The sequence below is a fragment of the Callorhinus ursinus genome, unplaced genomic scaffold (genome assembly GCF_003265705.2).
Source record: "Callorhinus ursinus isolate GAN/ISIS: 27379988/994484 unplaced genomic scaffold, GSC_fseal_2.0 scaffold5, whole genome shotgun sequence".
Taxonomy (NCBI): Eukaryota; Metazoa; Chordata; class Mammalia; order Carnivora; family Otariidae; genus Callorhinus; species Callorhinus ursinus.
The window spans coordinates 69,692,179-69,708,763 of NW_027397067.1; the positions used below are offsets into that span (position 1 = coordinate 69,692,179).

At 52.5% G+C, this 16,585-nt stretch overlaps 1 long non-coding RNA gene across 6 annotated transcripts in view; it reads left to right on the top strand.

Annotated features, from left to right (window-relative positions):
* The window catches only part of LOC112823393 (uncharacterized), a 379,174-nt gene that overhangs the window by 28,741 nt on the left and 333,848 nt on the right, over window positions 1–16,585 (top strand). Inside the window, exon 2 of one of the 6 annotated variants that reach the window (XR_012378344.1) lies at window positions 9,713–9,853. The exons of the other annotated variants lie outside the window; for them this stretch is intronic. This is a non-coding gene — a long non-coding RNA (uncharacterized lncRNA). The remainder of the gene's footprint in view (window positions 1–9,712; window positions 9,854–16,585) is intronic. 6 annotated transcript variants of the gene reach the window in all.

The window sequence follows — 16,585 nt, forward strand, 5'->3', positions numbered from 1 at the left end:
ACCCCATCCCCCCACCCACCTCCCTCACTTGTTGGTTTTGGTGTGGCTTCTCCACTAGAGAATGGGAGCTGCGACTTTGTCTTCCTTGTTCTCTGTGTTGTCTGACATGTTGTGGGGTGGCTAGTAAGTTTTTGTGAATGAATGACAAGTGAATGAGGGCTTGGCGGCAGCCTGCCGAGGGCCAGAGCAAGGCTGAACCACGCACGTAGTTGGAAGTTCGGAGGGACTTCATTGTGGAAGAAAGCAGAGTCTCCTGGTCGGAGCTGACCAGAGCTCCATAGTCCCAGAGGCTGGATATGATGGTAACAATGCTACTTGCTGATAATGAAAGAATAGCTCACGGAGCTCTTGCTCTGTGGGCCTTACTTACAGAGGAGGTGACCTCTTAACCCAGAGAGGTTGGCAGACCACAGACAATGAGCAGGGGAGTCTGGATTAGAACCCGGGGCCCCAGATCTGCGTGCTGAACTCCTGTACTACGTTGAGGGAGGCTGTGCCGGGCACGTCCCCTCACTTGCTCCCTTTCACAAAGTCCTCCAGCTGGATGGGCAGGGGTGGTGGTGGTTCTGGTTACGACGAGTCTTCACTGGCCTCTCACGCCAGAGAATGTGGACTCCAGTCTGTGGGCCAGAAGCCAGGCCTCCTGAGGTGAGTTATTGACCAGAGATCTCTGGGGTCTTGTTCCGTTTCACAGCTGACCAACGTTCCCTTCCCCGGGGTGGCCATCTGGTGCCCGCAGGAGAACCTTGCATGAACAGGCTGTGAAGATGGGCACTTGGTGTCTGGTTGGGGCCACCAGGTGGGACGGAAGAGGCTGGGGGCCCAAGCCTTGCTGGTGAAGGACTGTGGCTTCAAGCAACACCTCTCAACCTTGGAAGAATAGAAAAAGGTTTGGGTGGACCTAAGCTTCTGCCACTGACATTCTGTCATCGAAGCCTGTATTATTTTGAACACCGGAAGTTAACGGGACGCTTAGAAACTTCCAAATGGCTTCGTGAACCATTGCTCATGGAAAACAGACTTTTGGAAAGTTCTTCTGATGTATTGTTTTTGGGAGGCTGTGGATAACTTTAATGCATGTTATTTCTGTATAATTTCCTTGGGTTTTCTGTGTCAGTTGTTGTGTTTTATTAAAGAGGAAAAGAGAGCCAGCCCCTCCCGCGTGTGGGCAGAATCATTATCCCTTTAACTTTTGTCAGGCTGTTACTGAGTGATCCTACAGAGGCAGGGGGTTGGGTATCCCTTCTTTACACATGAGGGAGGCCTGGGTGGCGGGGCTGCTTGCCCATAGCCAGGATTCGAACAGTCCCAGCATTCATAACCTCAGGGCTGCCAGATGTGACGGGTCCACGTACTGCTTCCTTGACTTAATTTGCTATTTTGGGTGGAGTTGTGGATATCACATGTAATTTGAAAGGGGTGCGGGGCTGTTTGTGAATTTAAAAAATATGTACATGCGTACAACACATACATAATTACATATACTGTCACAGTTTGCATGGAGAGTAAGGGTGGTCCTCTGCAAAGCAGTTGTCTTGGGAGGCGGTGGGCAGATGTCAGCTCGGTGGCCTGTGTTCAGCAAGTGTTGGGCACGTGTAGCTTGAAGATGTGTCATTTGGAAGAGTATAGAGGAATTAAAACAAGTGACGCAGGTCATGCCATAGGGGGGCAAAAACAAGGTCTGACTCCGATCATAGTAATAATAACACCTTCTGTTAATGAGCATTCATTACCTACCAGGCACTATTCTGGGTGCTTTCTGCCAACTAACAGGTTTCCTCTTCATAACAGCTCAGTGTTTCAAATGCTGTTAGCACTATTCCCATTTTACAGATGAAGAAGCAGAGGCACAGAGAGGTTGATTAACTTGGCCCAAGGTCACCCAGGTAATAAAGGCAGAGCTGGGATTTGAACCCAGGCAATGAGGCTCCAGGACCAGCCAGGGGCTTAACTACTTGGTTCATAGACCAGGGATGGGACTGCTTTTCTTGCAGGTCTTATCAACACACTCTGAAGGTCAAGCACAAAGAAGGGTTTGTTCATTTATTTAAGGAACATTCCTGAGGGTCTTGATGGTTTGTCAGACACTGTGCTGGGTGAGGGGGCTAGAAAGAAAATAAAAAGATCGTAGGCAGCATCTCTGTTCAGTATCCGCTCTCCTCCTGTGCAAGGGGATGCTCTTCTCCTTGCGGCGGGGCCAGACTGCGGCCCGGGATGAAATGTGAGCAGAAGTGTGTCACTTGCCGGTGGCAGCTCTAAGAGCCATGTGTCGGGCAGGCAGAGGGTTGCGGGTGGCGGCTGCCCTGGCATCCTGGCCCCAGGACGAAGAGGACCCTGCTGAGCAGAGCCCCCAGCGGCCCCGTGATGGATGGGCATGTAGCGCGAGTCAGAGCTTACCCTGGAACCTTGAGGCCAACCATGACCTTGGCTTGATGCAGCCCGTTTCCACTCTCAGAAATCATGGTCAAGTGAGGTGCTCCTTGCGTATTTTTATAGTGGCACCACAATGGGACAAATGTTTAACTTCCTGAAGTGATGGCATTTATTTAGAACCACACGCACGTGCACGCACCACTCCGTCACCTTCATGTCCTACCCAGCTTCCCTCTGGACAGACTTGGCTGACACCTCCCAGTAGAGACAAGTCATCTTTCCCTTAAAAGGCCAGTTTCTCAAACTCGTGAACTATCTGCCCAAAAGATTACAGAAATAGGTCCTTGGGAGTGACTAAATATACTTAATGTTTTTCTAGCTTGGACTTGCTTCCCCACTCCACCCCACATGTGCATGCCATTAAAAATAATGCATTGGAAACTCACCCCAGCATTTACCCTTCAGAGACATAATGACAGCTTCCATTTTTTTTTCCTCTGTGTCTTTTTGCTTCGTGCCAGGCCTTCCACAGGCAGGGTGTCGGATTTTCATGGTAGTCCTGGGAAAATTAAAGATGGTTCTCCCGTTTTATGGGCGAGGAAACTGAGTCCTCAGAGATGGAAAGTACCTTGCCCAAATGTCATGCAGCCAGTCAGGGGCTCGGCAGGGATTTGCAGCCATCCTGCCTGACCCCAGTCATCCCGTTGGCTCTGGTCGTCCTTCGAAGCCAGCACAAGACACAGCAGTCTAAGCACCCACTTCAAATCCGATGGCCACCCAGGCTCGCTGCACGTCCTGCTGAGGTCGGCAGACATTCGGGTTCCGCTGGCGGGTGCAAATGGTCTGGGGGAGCCGTTTTGTGCATTCAAACCCCAGGAGAGACTTCACAATCAGGCAGGCTGGAGTTATTTGTGGACAGCTAGCTAATCTGCAAGGACATTCAGGCTCCTGCGTGCTCCAAAGGCAGGGTCTGCCTGAGCAGGCCGGAATTGGAAGATGCTCTTGAGTGGGGACTAGTGTGTCGTTGTGTTGGCCAGCATCTCGATCCCCAGCACCTAGAGCAGAACCTGGTGTGCGGTCAGCACTCTGTAAATACTGGTGGATCCTCTGATGGTCATAGCTAATGAGCGTTGCGTTATAAATGTCTGTTAACAGATTCATTTGGCAAGTATTAAACACTCGTGTGGCCCTGCTCTAGGCACTGGGAACGTAAGAGCAAGCGAAACAAAGTTCTTGCTCTGAATGGAGCTCACATCTAGAGGGGGGAAGGAGTTAAGAGTGTGTTAGGAAGTAATTTGTGCTCAGAGAAAGATACAGGCAAGAAGAGAGGGCTTATGGGGGCAGGCCTTTGGAGACGTGAATGCAGATGAACCGGGGGAAGCAGCTGGGGGAAGAGGTCAGGCAGAGAGCACTGGAAACACCCGGGTCAGTCATGAGGTGGCTGGGCAGGTCACGGTCCCAATGGCGCAGCTGAGGAGGGTTTAATGAAAGGGCCGTACGTAGACAAAGGTGCGGGAGGCATCATGCAGGTCCAGCTCTGGGAAGGCGGGAAGAGAATGGTGTTGACAGAGCCGGGGAGGAGGGGCCGCTTGGCAGACCATAGGTGTGGAGGGTTCCAGGCCCTGCTGCCTGGAAGGAGTCCCATTAATTCCTACCTTGAGGGTTTCCTTCTTCTGCCCTGTGACCTCCTCCTGGTGCCTCCCATTGACTGAACTCAACTGATGGCCGTGTGCATCTGGGTGTTGATGGAGCCCCTAGGCGTCTGCTTGTTGGGTGCAGAGCTGGGTGGAGAAGGGCAGACCCTGGCCTGGAGTCGGGGGAGAGGACAGCAGGAGGGTAACCCAGGGAGCGAGGAGGTCCTGTGGCTGGCGAGGAGTGAGTAGATGAGGGAAGGGTAGGAAGCAAGGCCAGGGAGGCAAGGAGTGCACACCGCATGGGGCCTTTGGGTTGTATTTGGAGGGAAGTGGGAAGCCCATGGAGGGTTGGAGCAGATGTACTTAGTATCATGGATAAGGTCATCAGGACAGTGGGTGTGGACAGGGGCCCCTTAGGATGAGTGCTGGGACCCCAGAACCAACCCCCGGGAGGAAACGTCCCCCCCGCCCCCCACCTCCCCTGAATGAGGCATTTGCCTGGTCTACGTGCGGTGTGCCCGCCAGCCCGTAAACGACAGGAAAGAGAAAGGAGCGGTGAGTCTCAAAAGAGGATATTCTGGAACTCTTGATAATCAGATCCCATTGTAAAGTCACGCTTTGAGTTACAGCATTGTAATCTTTGTTCCAGTGGAAAACTTTTATGCACTGTCCCCGGCGAGCCCTGAATCCTGTTTGGTTCTCAGAAGGCCTTAAAATAGTGTGGAATGCTGGGAGACGGGCTCTGAAGGGGCAGAGGTCGTGCTCACTGCTCGGGCCACACCTTGGTGGGACAGCCCTGGCCGTGGGGACTTTCTCATCGCAGGGCTTTGCGGAGCAGGGGACGCAGAGGCTTTCTGGTGTGCCTGAGTTCCCCGAAGAGGCTGCTGAAGCAGGAGGCTGACCTAGCCCAGCCAAGGCGTGAGGCATCACCTGGCATCTCAGGCCAGACTGTGCTGAGTCCCCCGGGCTGAGCTGGCTCTCGCAGGATGCCCAGGGGCGGGAGGGCGCACCCGTGGGCCCCGGGTCCATCTCTAGTGGGATTGTGAGTGAGGAGCGAGGCCCAGGGCTCCAACAGCTTCCAGTTCTGTCCCATTCTACCCCTTTGACCAAAAAGACCAGAAACCCTTGGTGGCCTGGAGTCCTTCCCCCAAGCTTGCTCTGGAAATGGATGGCTGGGGGCAAAGTGTTGGAGCCTTAGTCTCCATCCCTGTAAAATGGGGACAGTATATCTCAAAGGGCTATAGGGAACGAGGCAAGGTTCCTGGCACATAGTACATGCTCCGTAAATTCCCTTCCAAGTCAGAATTAGATCTTTCTCTCTCTCTCATTGACCAGGAGGAAAGGGAGGCAGATACCACTAGCCCCATTTGATAGGAGTTCAGCTGTCTGACGTGGGATCTATGTCGAATCCAGGTTTTGGCCCCACGCCCTGTGTCACCATACAACAATTTCATACCCTGTCATCTGACCAAAGATGTACAACTGTATTTTTATTTGCAAAGGCATGTAAATGCATTTTTACATTATTTTTAGATGGCTTATTTATTATATTTTTTCATTTTTTGTTTTATTTTTTTAAGTTGTATGCCCTTTAAACTTTTGTGGAGTGGTTTATGTTTAGATTCTTGGAATTTTATGCCTTTCTTCATACCTTTATCCATTTTGGTTTATTTGTTTATTTCTTAAGTAGGCTCCACGCAGGGCTTGAACTTATGACCCTGAGATCAACACCTGGGCTGAGATCAAGAGTTGGATGCTTAACCGACTGAGCCACCCAGGTGCCGCTATCCATTTTTGGTGTCTAAGACAAAGACTGAAACACTGTTTTGCCCTTTGATGGGACTCTACACTGCATTTGTTAGTGCCCTGCTCAGGGGCAGTAATTCTGGACTCTTTATGAAAAGGCTGTGTCTCTGGGGCATAGAGGGCTGCTGCCAGGCCAACCTCAGGCCCAACTCAGCCCCTTTCCACTCTCAGAAATCATGGTCAAGTGAGGCGCTCCTTGCATATTTTTATAGTGGGACCACAATGGGACAAATGTTTAACTTCCTGAGGTGATGGCATTTATTTAGAACCACACGCACGTGCACGCACCACTCCGTCACCTTCATGTCCTATCCAGCTTCCCTCTGGACAGAGTTGGGTGACACCTCCCAGTAGGGACAAGTCATCTTTCCCTTTCCCCTCTTTCCAGAGAGGGCCAGGCTGGGCTTGCAGTCACTGGTGTGCATGAGCCGTCCCTTTGCTTCAGAAAAGACCTAGTTTGTCCCCAAGCTAATTAATCAATCTTAGAACACGGACATCTTGATCCAGCTTGGTCACGAGAAAGTCATGGAACCCCTCAGTCCTTCCTGGGTACCAGGAGAAGTTGGACAAGGTGGCATCCGGTGGTCTGCCCAGTTCCAGACTTCCTAGAATTCACATGGCAGAGATCAGGTGTCCAGGGCTAGAGGGGCCAGGTCAGAATCCTCCCTCTGAAACCTTCCGTGACAGGCCCCAGCAAATGCCCTCTCCCCCAAAGGTGAGAGCCCCATCTTCCTGTCCTGCAGAAGCAACAGGTGGGACCCTGCTCACCACTCAGGCTGTGAGGACAGAACAGGTGGTGACATTGGAAGGGGTTTGTCATTGGCCAGGTGTTTATAAATCAAACCCTTTGTGAGTGGCACTTGCTTTTTTTATAAGAGGTTGGAATCCCTTGTCGTCTTGGGCTTAGTAGATGGTGCTCCCATGGTACTTGGTTCAGATTCCTTGAGAGAAGCCCCTTTCTTTCCAAAGCGTGGCCTCAGAGGGCTACTCTGCCTTCTGAAACTGCAAAATCCTGGGCAGGGGATTCTTGATATGCCTCATGGTTCCTTTGGGGAGCCTCCTGGCTTCTGAATTATTGATGCATGTCTACATTATTAAAAGGCTCTCTGTTTGCATCAGTTTGCTGAGTTCGGTGCCCTTGTAAATGGGAAAGCTGCCTGGGGAGGGCAGTCCTGATGAAGCCTCAGGAAGGGTCTGAAATAGTAAGTGTGACGCCCTTGGGAGAGCTGAGGCCGCCTTTCCTCGAGTGTACTTTTGGGTGCTCATGCTGTGCACATGGCCTGTTTCTCCCCTTTCCCTTGCCCATGAGGCCTTCCGAACACAGTTCTCCTCCTCCTGTGTTTCTATAAGCCATGCAACCCTCTTGCAACCTGTAATCCTCCTCAGTTCTTAAAGATGAAACTCAGGTGCTACTTCCTCCAGGAAGTCCTCCCTGACTTCCAGATTTAGGACCGCCTGCCACAGCTGCCTGTGTTAACCGTGAACAGAGCCCTTCTCATCCACTAGCATCAGCATGTCTGTCTCACCCACTAGACTGAACTTCTTAGGGACGAACCTCAGTGCCTGCGACAGTGCCTGCAACTTACCAGGTACTCTTTGTGTGGGAAAAGTTTTCTCAAAGGAGATGGCATGGAATTGAGCCCTTTGTAGGGCTAACCAGAGCGCGGGAGACAGTGTGTGTTGTGAGGGGGGCACTGGAGGCTGAAGCAAAGATGCTTCATTGTGGGTCCTGATACGGTTCCTTTCCTTGGAGCTGATGGTCAGAGTGAGGGCTGGTGGACTCACCAGCGTGGAGAGGGCGTGTGAGGCCGGCTTGCTGATGCACTCGTAGCTTGAAGGAGGAGTGGTTTTGGGTCATCAGGGAGAAGAAGGAGGACCCCCAGGGCTTTTGAGCTGATATTCCCCTGAAGTACTAAGATTGTGTTTTTCTGCGTTGGCTGCTTTGGAGGGGAGAGGGGGAAGGGGAGGAGGAGGTTTCGAAGCACTTGGGAGCCTGAGCCAGGTGCGTGCTGGGGGGAGAGGAATGGATGCACAAAGATCTTATTGGAGTCTGGAAATTTAAGAGCACCAGCCCTTGACCTCAGCGTGTATAAATACACATACAGCCGACTCGACATCACCGTTTCTACCCACGGGATGAGGTGATGCAAGTGGTAGGACCCAGTGTACTCTAGAAGCTGACCGGAACATAAATAATTCATCAGAAATGCAGAGGAGCTGCCCAGGGTATCTCTGGTCTTGGGGAGAATTCTTAGCAGACCTGAGATATTTGCAGAACGGAATGTTCGTTTCCCCATTCACAGCCTCAAGGCCTGGCGCAGATTTGTGCATGGGAGAGAGATTTCCAAAGTGGATGTTTCTCTGGCACCCACGGTTTTCTCTCTTGAACAAAACCTGAGGAAAGGTTACTCCTGTTTATGGAAACTTCACCTTCCTACCCAACTGGAGTTTCTGAAAGCCCTGCTCCCTCCAGGGGCCCAGGCAGGGCTGTCCTGGCTTCTTCGACCTTGGGGCCCAGGGGGTGGTCCTTTATCAGAGATGCCCCTGAGAATCACCCAGTGGGGAGCCTTTTCCAGGTGCACATCCCGGACCCCACTCAGGACTGGGAAGTGTGCTTCGTTAGGGTTCTTCAGGTGATCACGGCTTTAAGCTGAGCTAAGTGGTCTAAAAACAGGGTCACCGGTCTTGAGAGGCCAGCAGAATATAAAGAAAGGAAATGAGGTTGGGACCTTCCCCTCCGCTCACACTGTAAGATCCGGTTGGGTGGCTGGGTTGGCGTCCATGCTGCCTTTGGCCCCACCTGCCCTCTAAACACACCCCACAGGTTCTTCAGGTGCCCTGGAGTCTCCCCCTGCATGAGGCTTCTTCCTGCTGAGGTCCTTTCCTTCCTGCACACCTTTGCAAGTAACACATAATACCTAGGGGTCTGAGCTGAGTCCCACCTTCCCTCGGGGGCCCTACCCCCAGCCAAGTCCTGGCTCTTACCCTGTCATGCATCCTGCTTGCCTCCTCAGGCTGCTGGCTCCCTTGTGGCTGGAACCCAGGCGGTGTGTGACCAGGTAGCACCCACAGGTGCTGGCCCGTGGCTAAGAGGACGGCTGCTATGTGTGAGGCACATAGCTCTTCAGGATGAAGACAGTTCCTGGAAAAGGACTCTCGAATGGCACTTAAACAGAAGATGATCTGCCTAGCCATAGAAAGGGAAACGTCTATCAGAAATGCCACTTTTCCCTCTTAAAATCGTATAACTCACAAGGTGGTGATGTACTCTGTTGCTGGCAGAGCCACGAAGACATGCGCGTTGCTGAAGACGTTCACTAGCCTTCTCTATGCAGGAAGCCCTTTGACCCAGTGACCTCGCGTTGACACACAGTGGCCCCCCCTTATCCGCTGGGGACACACTCCAAGACCCCCAGTGCATGCCTGACACTGTAGTGCCAAACCTATGCAGACTGTGTTTTTTCCTGTACATACTTACCTGTGGTCAAGTTTAATTTATAAATTAGGCACAGCACAAGATTAACAACAGTAACTAGTAATACGGTGGAAGGATTAACAGTAATATACTGTAGTAACAGCTAAGTGAACATAGTGTCTCTCTCAGAGCATCGCATTGCCCCGTACTCGTCCTTCTTGTGACGATGTGAGATGTGTTGAGATGAAGGGAGGGGAACGATGCCGGCATTCTGACACTGTGTTAGGGTACTGTTGACCTTGTGATGGTCAGTCTGAACGAAGGGGATCGTCTGTGTCTGGACTGCGATTGGCCAGGTAACTGCAACCCTGGGAGGAGAGGCCATGGCTAAGGAAGACTACCGCGTTTCCCCTAGAGATATACCTACAGATGTTGGTGTGAAACGAACCATGCTCAGGAGGCTTCCTTTCTCTTCTGTTAACAGTTTTACAGTAGCCAAAGTTAGAGCGACTCAGATGTCTGTGAGCTGAAGGCTGCTGCAGTAAATGGTGGCCGACCGTGCAGCAGACTGGATGTGGCAAAGGGGAAAAAAATGGCTTTGTGCACGACATGGACAGATCTTGGGGTACGTTGTTGCAAAAAAGCAAAGTGCAGAATAGCAGGTTCAGCTTGCGACCTTTTGTGGAAGAAGTGTACCTGTGTGGGAGGGATGTCAGAATTTATATGGCCCCAAAGGCTGTAAGGATACAGAAACCAACATAGGCGGCTGGCAGCCTGGGTGTGTGGGAGAGAGACCCACCAGAGGGGGCAAGGGGCATGAGGGGGACTTTTGGCTGTGTCTCTTTGGGTGTTATTTGAATTTTGAACCATGTCGAATGTATTAATCTAGCATACCTTTCATTTAAAAACTCCATGACTTTCTCGTGGTTAGGCTGGGATTATCGGTTTTGGGGAGGAAAACCACAGTGGCTGAGTCCCATTTCTTATCACATCATTAGCATCAACACGGCTTATATGAATCCCAGTGGAGGGACTTATAAAATACTTTGATCAGTACTCCTTAAAACTGGCAAGGTCACAAAAAAACAAGGAAAATCTGCGAAACTGCCACAGCCAAGAAGAGCCTAAGGACACATGAGGACCCAATGTAACAGGAGATCCTGGGTGGGCTCCTGGAACAGGAGGAGGGCATCAGGAAAAGACTAAGAAAATCTGAATCATGTATAGACTTCATCTCGTAGTAATGTGTCAATATTGGCTCATTATTTGATAAGAAATCCTCATATAAAACGATAATAGTAGGGAAAAAGGGGGGTATATGAGAACTCTGTACTAACAGTTCTCCTGTAAAATCATAAACTGTTCTAAAAATTCGTTTGTTTAAAGTCAAGTGGTGGGGGAGGGCCTGGGTGGCTCAGTCGGTTAAGTGTCTGCCTTCAGCTCAGGTCCTGGGATCGAGCCTCATGTCGGGCTCCCTGTTCTGTGGGGAGTCTGCTTCTCCCTCTGCACAACCCCCCCCCATTCAAGCTCTCTCTCTCAAATGAATAAATAAATTCTTTTTAAAGATTTTATTTATTTATTTGACAGAGAGAGAGGCAGTGCACACAAGCAGGGGAGTGGAAGAGAGAGAGGGAGAAGGAGCAACACCCCAGAGGTCCCCTCCACGCTGGTGTGGTACCTTCCTGCTGTGGGTTCCCACCACGTACCAGCTGTGGCACCTGGGCACATCTGTAACCTCTCTGACCCTCAGGCCTCTCTGGCCTCTCTGGCCTTGCAGGTGGGGTGAAGTCCTCGCTCAGTGTGTGGATGTGGGGTTGGAGACACAGCTGGAGGTCAGCTGCCCGCCCCCCCCCCCCCCCCACGATTCTGAGTTGCCAGGAAAGATATGGCAATTGGTCTCATTCCCTGGGCCAGTCCTGATTGGCCGGGTGGCTGCTGTGAGCTGCCCTGGCTCAGCAGGAAGCATGTGTGATCATTTATATAACCGCTGAGATGGCGGGGACCCTGGAGGGGTTTAGCCTGGCCACGGTGGGCCAGTGCTGCACCAGGCTGCTTTCTGTCCCTTTCCTTAGACCTTCTCCGGGTCTCTCTGGTGGGCTCAGGGCAGTTTGGGGATGGAGCCTGGCGAAGCCAGGGGTGGAAAATCTTCTGGGCTCCTTCTAAGCTTGAATCCTTGGAGTCTCTGGGGCTGAGGCAGAGCCTGCAGGCTGGCCACCTTTCAGAGCAAGGTGTTCCTGGGAGGTGGAAAGACTGGTTTTCAATCAGATATAAAGGTAGGATCCTGAGGACACTTTCAGGGCCCTGTCCCAGGGCACTGTGGTCATCGTCCCCAAGGGGTATCTGTTGTCACACTCCTGGCTGGCTGTCAGGGTAAAAGGCGGTGGAAGAAGAAACAGGGACACCGGAAAATAAGAAAGGAGTAAGATTGTGTGTGTTTGTGTGTGTGCATGGGGGACTACAGGCTGGAGGCTTGCAGCGCTGTGTGCAGGCTGTTGGGGACCGGAAACTTCTTTGAAGGGCAGTTAGGCAAAGGTGAGCCTCCCTTGTAGGCAGCCTGATGGTCAGATAGCCAGTTTACAAAATAGGTAACTGGGGAGTAGCTCTTTGGCATTGAAAAAGAACCTTTACGTTGTGAAAGACTTTTAATGTCTTGTTTCCCTGATACAGTGCTTGAGGCTTGACTTGGAACCCAGGCTATGTGTACCTGTTGGGGTACACGTTTGTGCTTCTGTTGATGTTTTGTTCCTGGTTCAGGGACCCTAAAAAGATATCTAAGGGCACGTGGGCTGGTTTAGTCAGTAGGGCATGTGACTCTTGATCTCGGGGTTGTAAGTTCGAGCCGCACATTGGGTGTAGAGGTGACTTCAAGATAAAATCCTAAAAAAAAGGAAAAAAAGATATCTGGTAATAAAAACAGCTGATGTTTGTACAGATAAGCAAGCCCTGTGACTTGGCTCGGAACACACAGCAGCAATCGTGTGGACCAGTGAGGAGCTGGCTTTGCAGATGTTAAGAATGGTCCCTTTGCCTGATCTTTGTGGAGTGCACGGCAGTTTTCAGAACAGATAAGGAGGGTCTGCACGTGGGATTGAGCAGTGTAAGACTGTTACGAATTTTGTCCTTTAGTCTCTTGTGCAGACTCAGTGGCGGGTCAGCGTCCCTTTGTCGTAAATTAAGAAAATGCTGTTACACAAGTTTCTAAACGTTTTATTTTGAAACAAGACTGCAGAAGGAACAAAAACAAACCTAAAAACTGAGGTAGGTGGGTGGAGAATCTCTCCTAAATTTTAAATACAAAACTTTTATGGGGGGGGGAGAGTAGGGTATTGTGAATAACATTGGCTTATTTTTTAAATATTTATTTATCTGAGAGAGAGCGAGAGAGCACGGGAGGTAGGAGGCCAGAGGGGGAGAGAGAAAATCTCCAGCAGACTCCTGTCTGATTGCAGAGCCCGACACGGGGCTCGATCTCAAGACCCCAAGGTCACAACCTGAGCGGAAACCAAGAGTCGGACGCCCAGCCAACTGAGCCACCCAGGTGCCCCTGACTTATTTTTAAAGATTTTATGTATTTATGTATTTATTTAGTTATTTATTTATTTGAGAGAGAGAGAGAGAATGAGAGAGAGAGAGCACGAGAGGGAAGAGGGTCAGAGGGAGAAGCAGACTCCGCGCTGAGCAGGAAACCCGATGTGGGACTCGATCCCGGGACTCCAGGATCATGGCCTGAGCCGAAGGCAGTCGCTTAACCAACTGAGCCACCCAGGCACCCACCCCTGACTTATTTTTAATAGTAGCCTCTTCTGTTAAGTTTGGTCTAGTATATACATTTGAGGGGGAATACCCTTTCCTGGTGGTTTTTCTCTTTCTCTGGGACTCACTGTGGTTTTATGGGAAGAGACAGGGCCATGTTTTTGGATAATCCAGAGTTCTTAATCCAGGCTCCATCCCAAGCTGTGCGACCTGGGTACTTGACCTCTGAGGACCCCCTCATGGTCCTTATCTGCCCACTGGAGGTGACAGTGTGCACTTTGCAGGCTTCTGGCCAGAATGAAGATGCCTGGCCCAGGCACGTGATTGGTGTTCAGTCCATGGGGCTCTACTCAGGAGCAGAGGGATTCCCTCGATGTGGGGCTTTCACCTCCAGTGGAGGGACGCAGGCCAGGGAGTGGGGTGAGGGTCTCAGCACTAAGTGGCAGGAGTCACTTAGTCTCAGCCTTTTGGGAGGGTGAACTTGGACCCTAGGGGTCCAGAGTCACAGGTGAGACTTGATTCAGTAGGAGGCAGGTTGCGAGGTTCTCTGGGTAGGCCCTGGTTCTCCATGCAGGGGTGCGTTCGGGACGAGGGGTCCTGTGAGCTTTTTGTGCTCTGCCCCCTGTTCTTCAGTGGACGGGCTTCATGGGAGGAACCTCTCATTTCTCTGGCCCGGATCTCTCAGGCTGTGACCATAGTCCCTGCTCCTACACGGAGGTTGGTGAAGTCCCTTAGGTGAAGGCTCATCGAGATTTCCTAGTGCTTAGAGCTCAGCTGGCCCTTCGAGAGCATGACCCGGAGCCAAGCTGCCAGTTGGCTGGTTCTCTGTGATTTTGGGTAACCATCCCCAGGCTCAGAGGCACGGGGGAAACTGCCTCGGTTTCTGGCTTTGGACTTCTTAGGGCTGAGTCGCAGCGGCAGGAATTGCTGTGACGAATCGTGTGGACTTTTGTGTAGAGTCCCAAGTGAGGCAGCAGTGACTGCAGCTGGAAGAGGAGCAGGGCCGCGGTAACCAGGCTCCTGGGAGGCGTCCTGGAACCATGTCGCGCTGACGCTGTGGTCTGTTGCAAAGGGCTGTGAGTCCAGCGGGGTGTTGGAGTGACGCTTGGGCACTGGATGGGTCATCTAAATTCTGCTCGGCACATTATGCCCTGCTTGGAAGCTTTGGAGCAGGAGGCCTTGAGGTAGAGTTGTTAATGCATGGAACCCGGCTGCTCGCCTGCCCCTGGGTCTGGGTCCTTTCTGCTTCCGTAGTGTCCAGTGCGGTGTCTAGCTCTGTGGAGGAGGTGCTCAGTAGACAGTGGCCGAGTGTGACTTTGGCTGGTTAGGGTAGCTGGGAGAACACAAGGGTTTCTCTCTCCTGCTGTCTAGACTTCAGAATAGGAAGGGGTGGTGGCATAAGTTTATTGAACATCTCCCGTGTGCAAGATCTTCTGTCGGCCAGAGCCTAGAAGTGGACGTGGCAGATGGACCGCAGGTCCCCCGGAACTTGGGCTCCGGGTGAGGAGGCAGGATAGAATCTCTTGCAGGACCAATAGCAGTAGGAACCTAGAGTAGTAGTAAAAGCGGGAGTAGGTGAGTCAGTGCCCAGAAGGAGGCCAGGCAGGGGAAAGTGAAAGGCTGCCTTCGAGGATTCTGGAGGGCTTCCTGGAAGAGGTGGCCGGTGAGTGACAGGATTTCTGAGAGGGGAAACGGGGGGGGGGGGGTGGGGTGGGGTGGGGGTGGAGGTGGAGATGGAGGTGGCGTTGTGCTGGTAGAGGCTCTGGCTGACCTAAGGGCACTGCCTGCTGGCAGATGCAGAGGCTTTCCTGGGCGCTCTGTGTGACCTCAAATGCCGGGGAAGCAGTTGTGACTGAACTCTCTAAACGTGCATGGGGGCAGGGAGAGATTGCAGAGGAGGAGGAGGAAGAGCGGGATCCAGGCCAGGAGGGGGCCCAGTGCCCTCGCAGCCTCCGAATGCTGTATGGAATAAGCAGCCGCACTGATGCTCGCGGTCTCTCAGGGGCATGCTCCGGGGCATCTCTCAGGGGCATGCTCCGGGGCATCTCTCAGGGGCATGCTCCGGCTCCGCCTTCCGTTGACCTGCAAGCCTATCCTTTCTCTTCCTGGCTCTTCTCTCCCCAGCGCCAGAAGCCAGTGTACTGGCCTCCTGGCATCCCGGCGGCTTCCTGCCCCGCGGCTGCCCACCCTCCTCCATCCTGGTCACCATGTGCAGGCATGACCTCACCCCGCGGCCGGGAAGCTGGGCTCCTGTTCCCGCCTGTTTACTCTGGCATTTGGACAGGGCGATCATGGGCTGCCCCGGGATGCCAGCCTCGTGAGTCGACAGCAGTGGGCACAGGCGGGTGGGAGGGGGCATTCCTCTGGGCTGACTCTCACCCTGCTGGGCTGGCATGGGACCCCTGCTTTAGAGGCAGCTCCAGGGCGCTGGGCCGGCCCAGCTCTGCACTGGGGTGCTGAGTCATTGCCCCGCAGTGCGGCCTCTGAGTCACAGGGGCAACCCTGTCCTCAACAGCAGGTCCTTTGTGGGACCCTCCTGGGCCGAATTGGCGTTTGACCCTCTCTGCCTTTGGCCACTGTCAAGGTCTCTTGCATCCGATCCCTTTATAGGCCCCGCCCACATCAGCTGTGCCCCTTTGAGATCCAGAATCCAAGAGCTTGACTCAAGTCAGCAGCTGAGCTACGGGAAAGGGAAAGCAGCGTGGGCAGACAAAGCAAGCTGGGGCGGGAGTGGACCAGCAAGATCGGGGAGGTGGGGGTGGGGGCGGGCGGGGCAGGTCTCACGTCCTGACAGGCCACGGGAGGTGCACACAAGTCTCCCGTGTCTCATGCGTTTTGTGGGCATCATGCAATGACCTTGAAAACCCACCCCATTAACTCTGGGAGCAGGTACAATAATAACATCTATCTCTTGACCCTGGGCTGCCTGTTGTTAATTCTGCTCTTGACCCAGAAATGTCGGACAGTGTCCTTATTTGTACCTGTTTCATGGTTGAAGACACTGAGGGTTTAGTAGGAGACACTGGCTCAGAGTCACAGATCTACAGTGTGGCGTGAAGGGATTTGAGCCCAGACCTCAGTTCACTATGAGACTCCCTGATTGAGTTTGTTCCTTTCCTTCTCTCTTTCTCTCTCTCTCTTGCTCTGCTTTTTTTCTATGCTTCTTTGCCTCTTGGCTGCTGGGGTCTTCTCTAAGGAAGGCAACTGTCAACCTTGCAGGCAGCCCACTATTAAAAGGAAAGGAAAGTGTCATTAGGAGTCCTGCTGTCACTGTAGATTGAGCCGTATGCTGATCCCTGAGGGCAGACGGTGGTGCGGGGTGGGGGTGGGGTGGACCTCCTCCCCTGGACTGAGAAGGCGGTTGGAGGCCTTGACAGCAAGGGCCCCTGAGCGTTTCATCTGGGAGCTGGGAGTGGGGATGGGGCATGGTGAGAAGAAACTGGGTAGCTCTATGACCCAGAGGGGAAATCTCTGTTGAGGCTTTAGGGTGCTGGGGAAGGATCTTGGGCCTAAGAGAAGCTTCTGGAAGATTCAGGCTCTAGATGTACCCTCCTTTAGTGGGTGACTTTGGTGTGTGTGTGTGTGGGGGGGGGTCACTTCATTT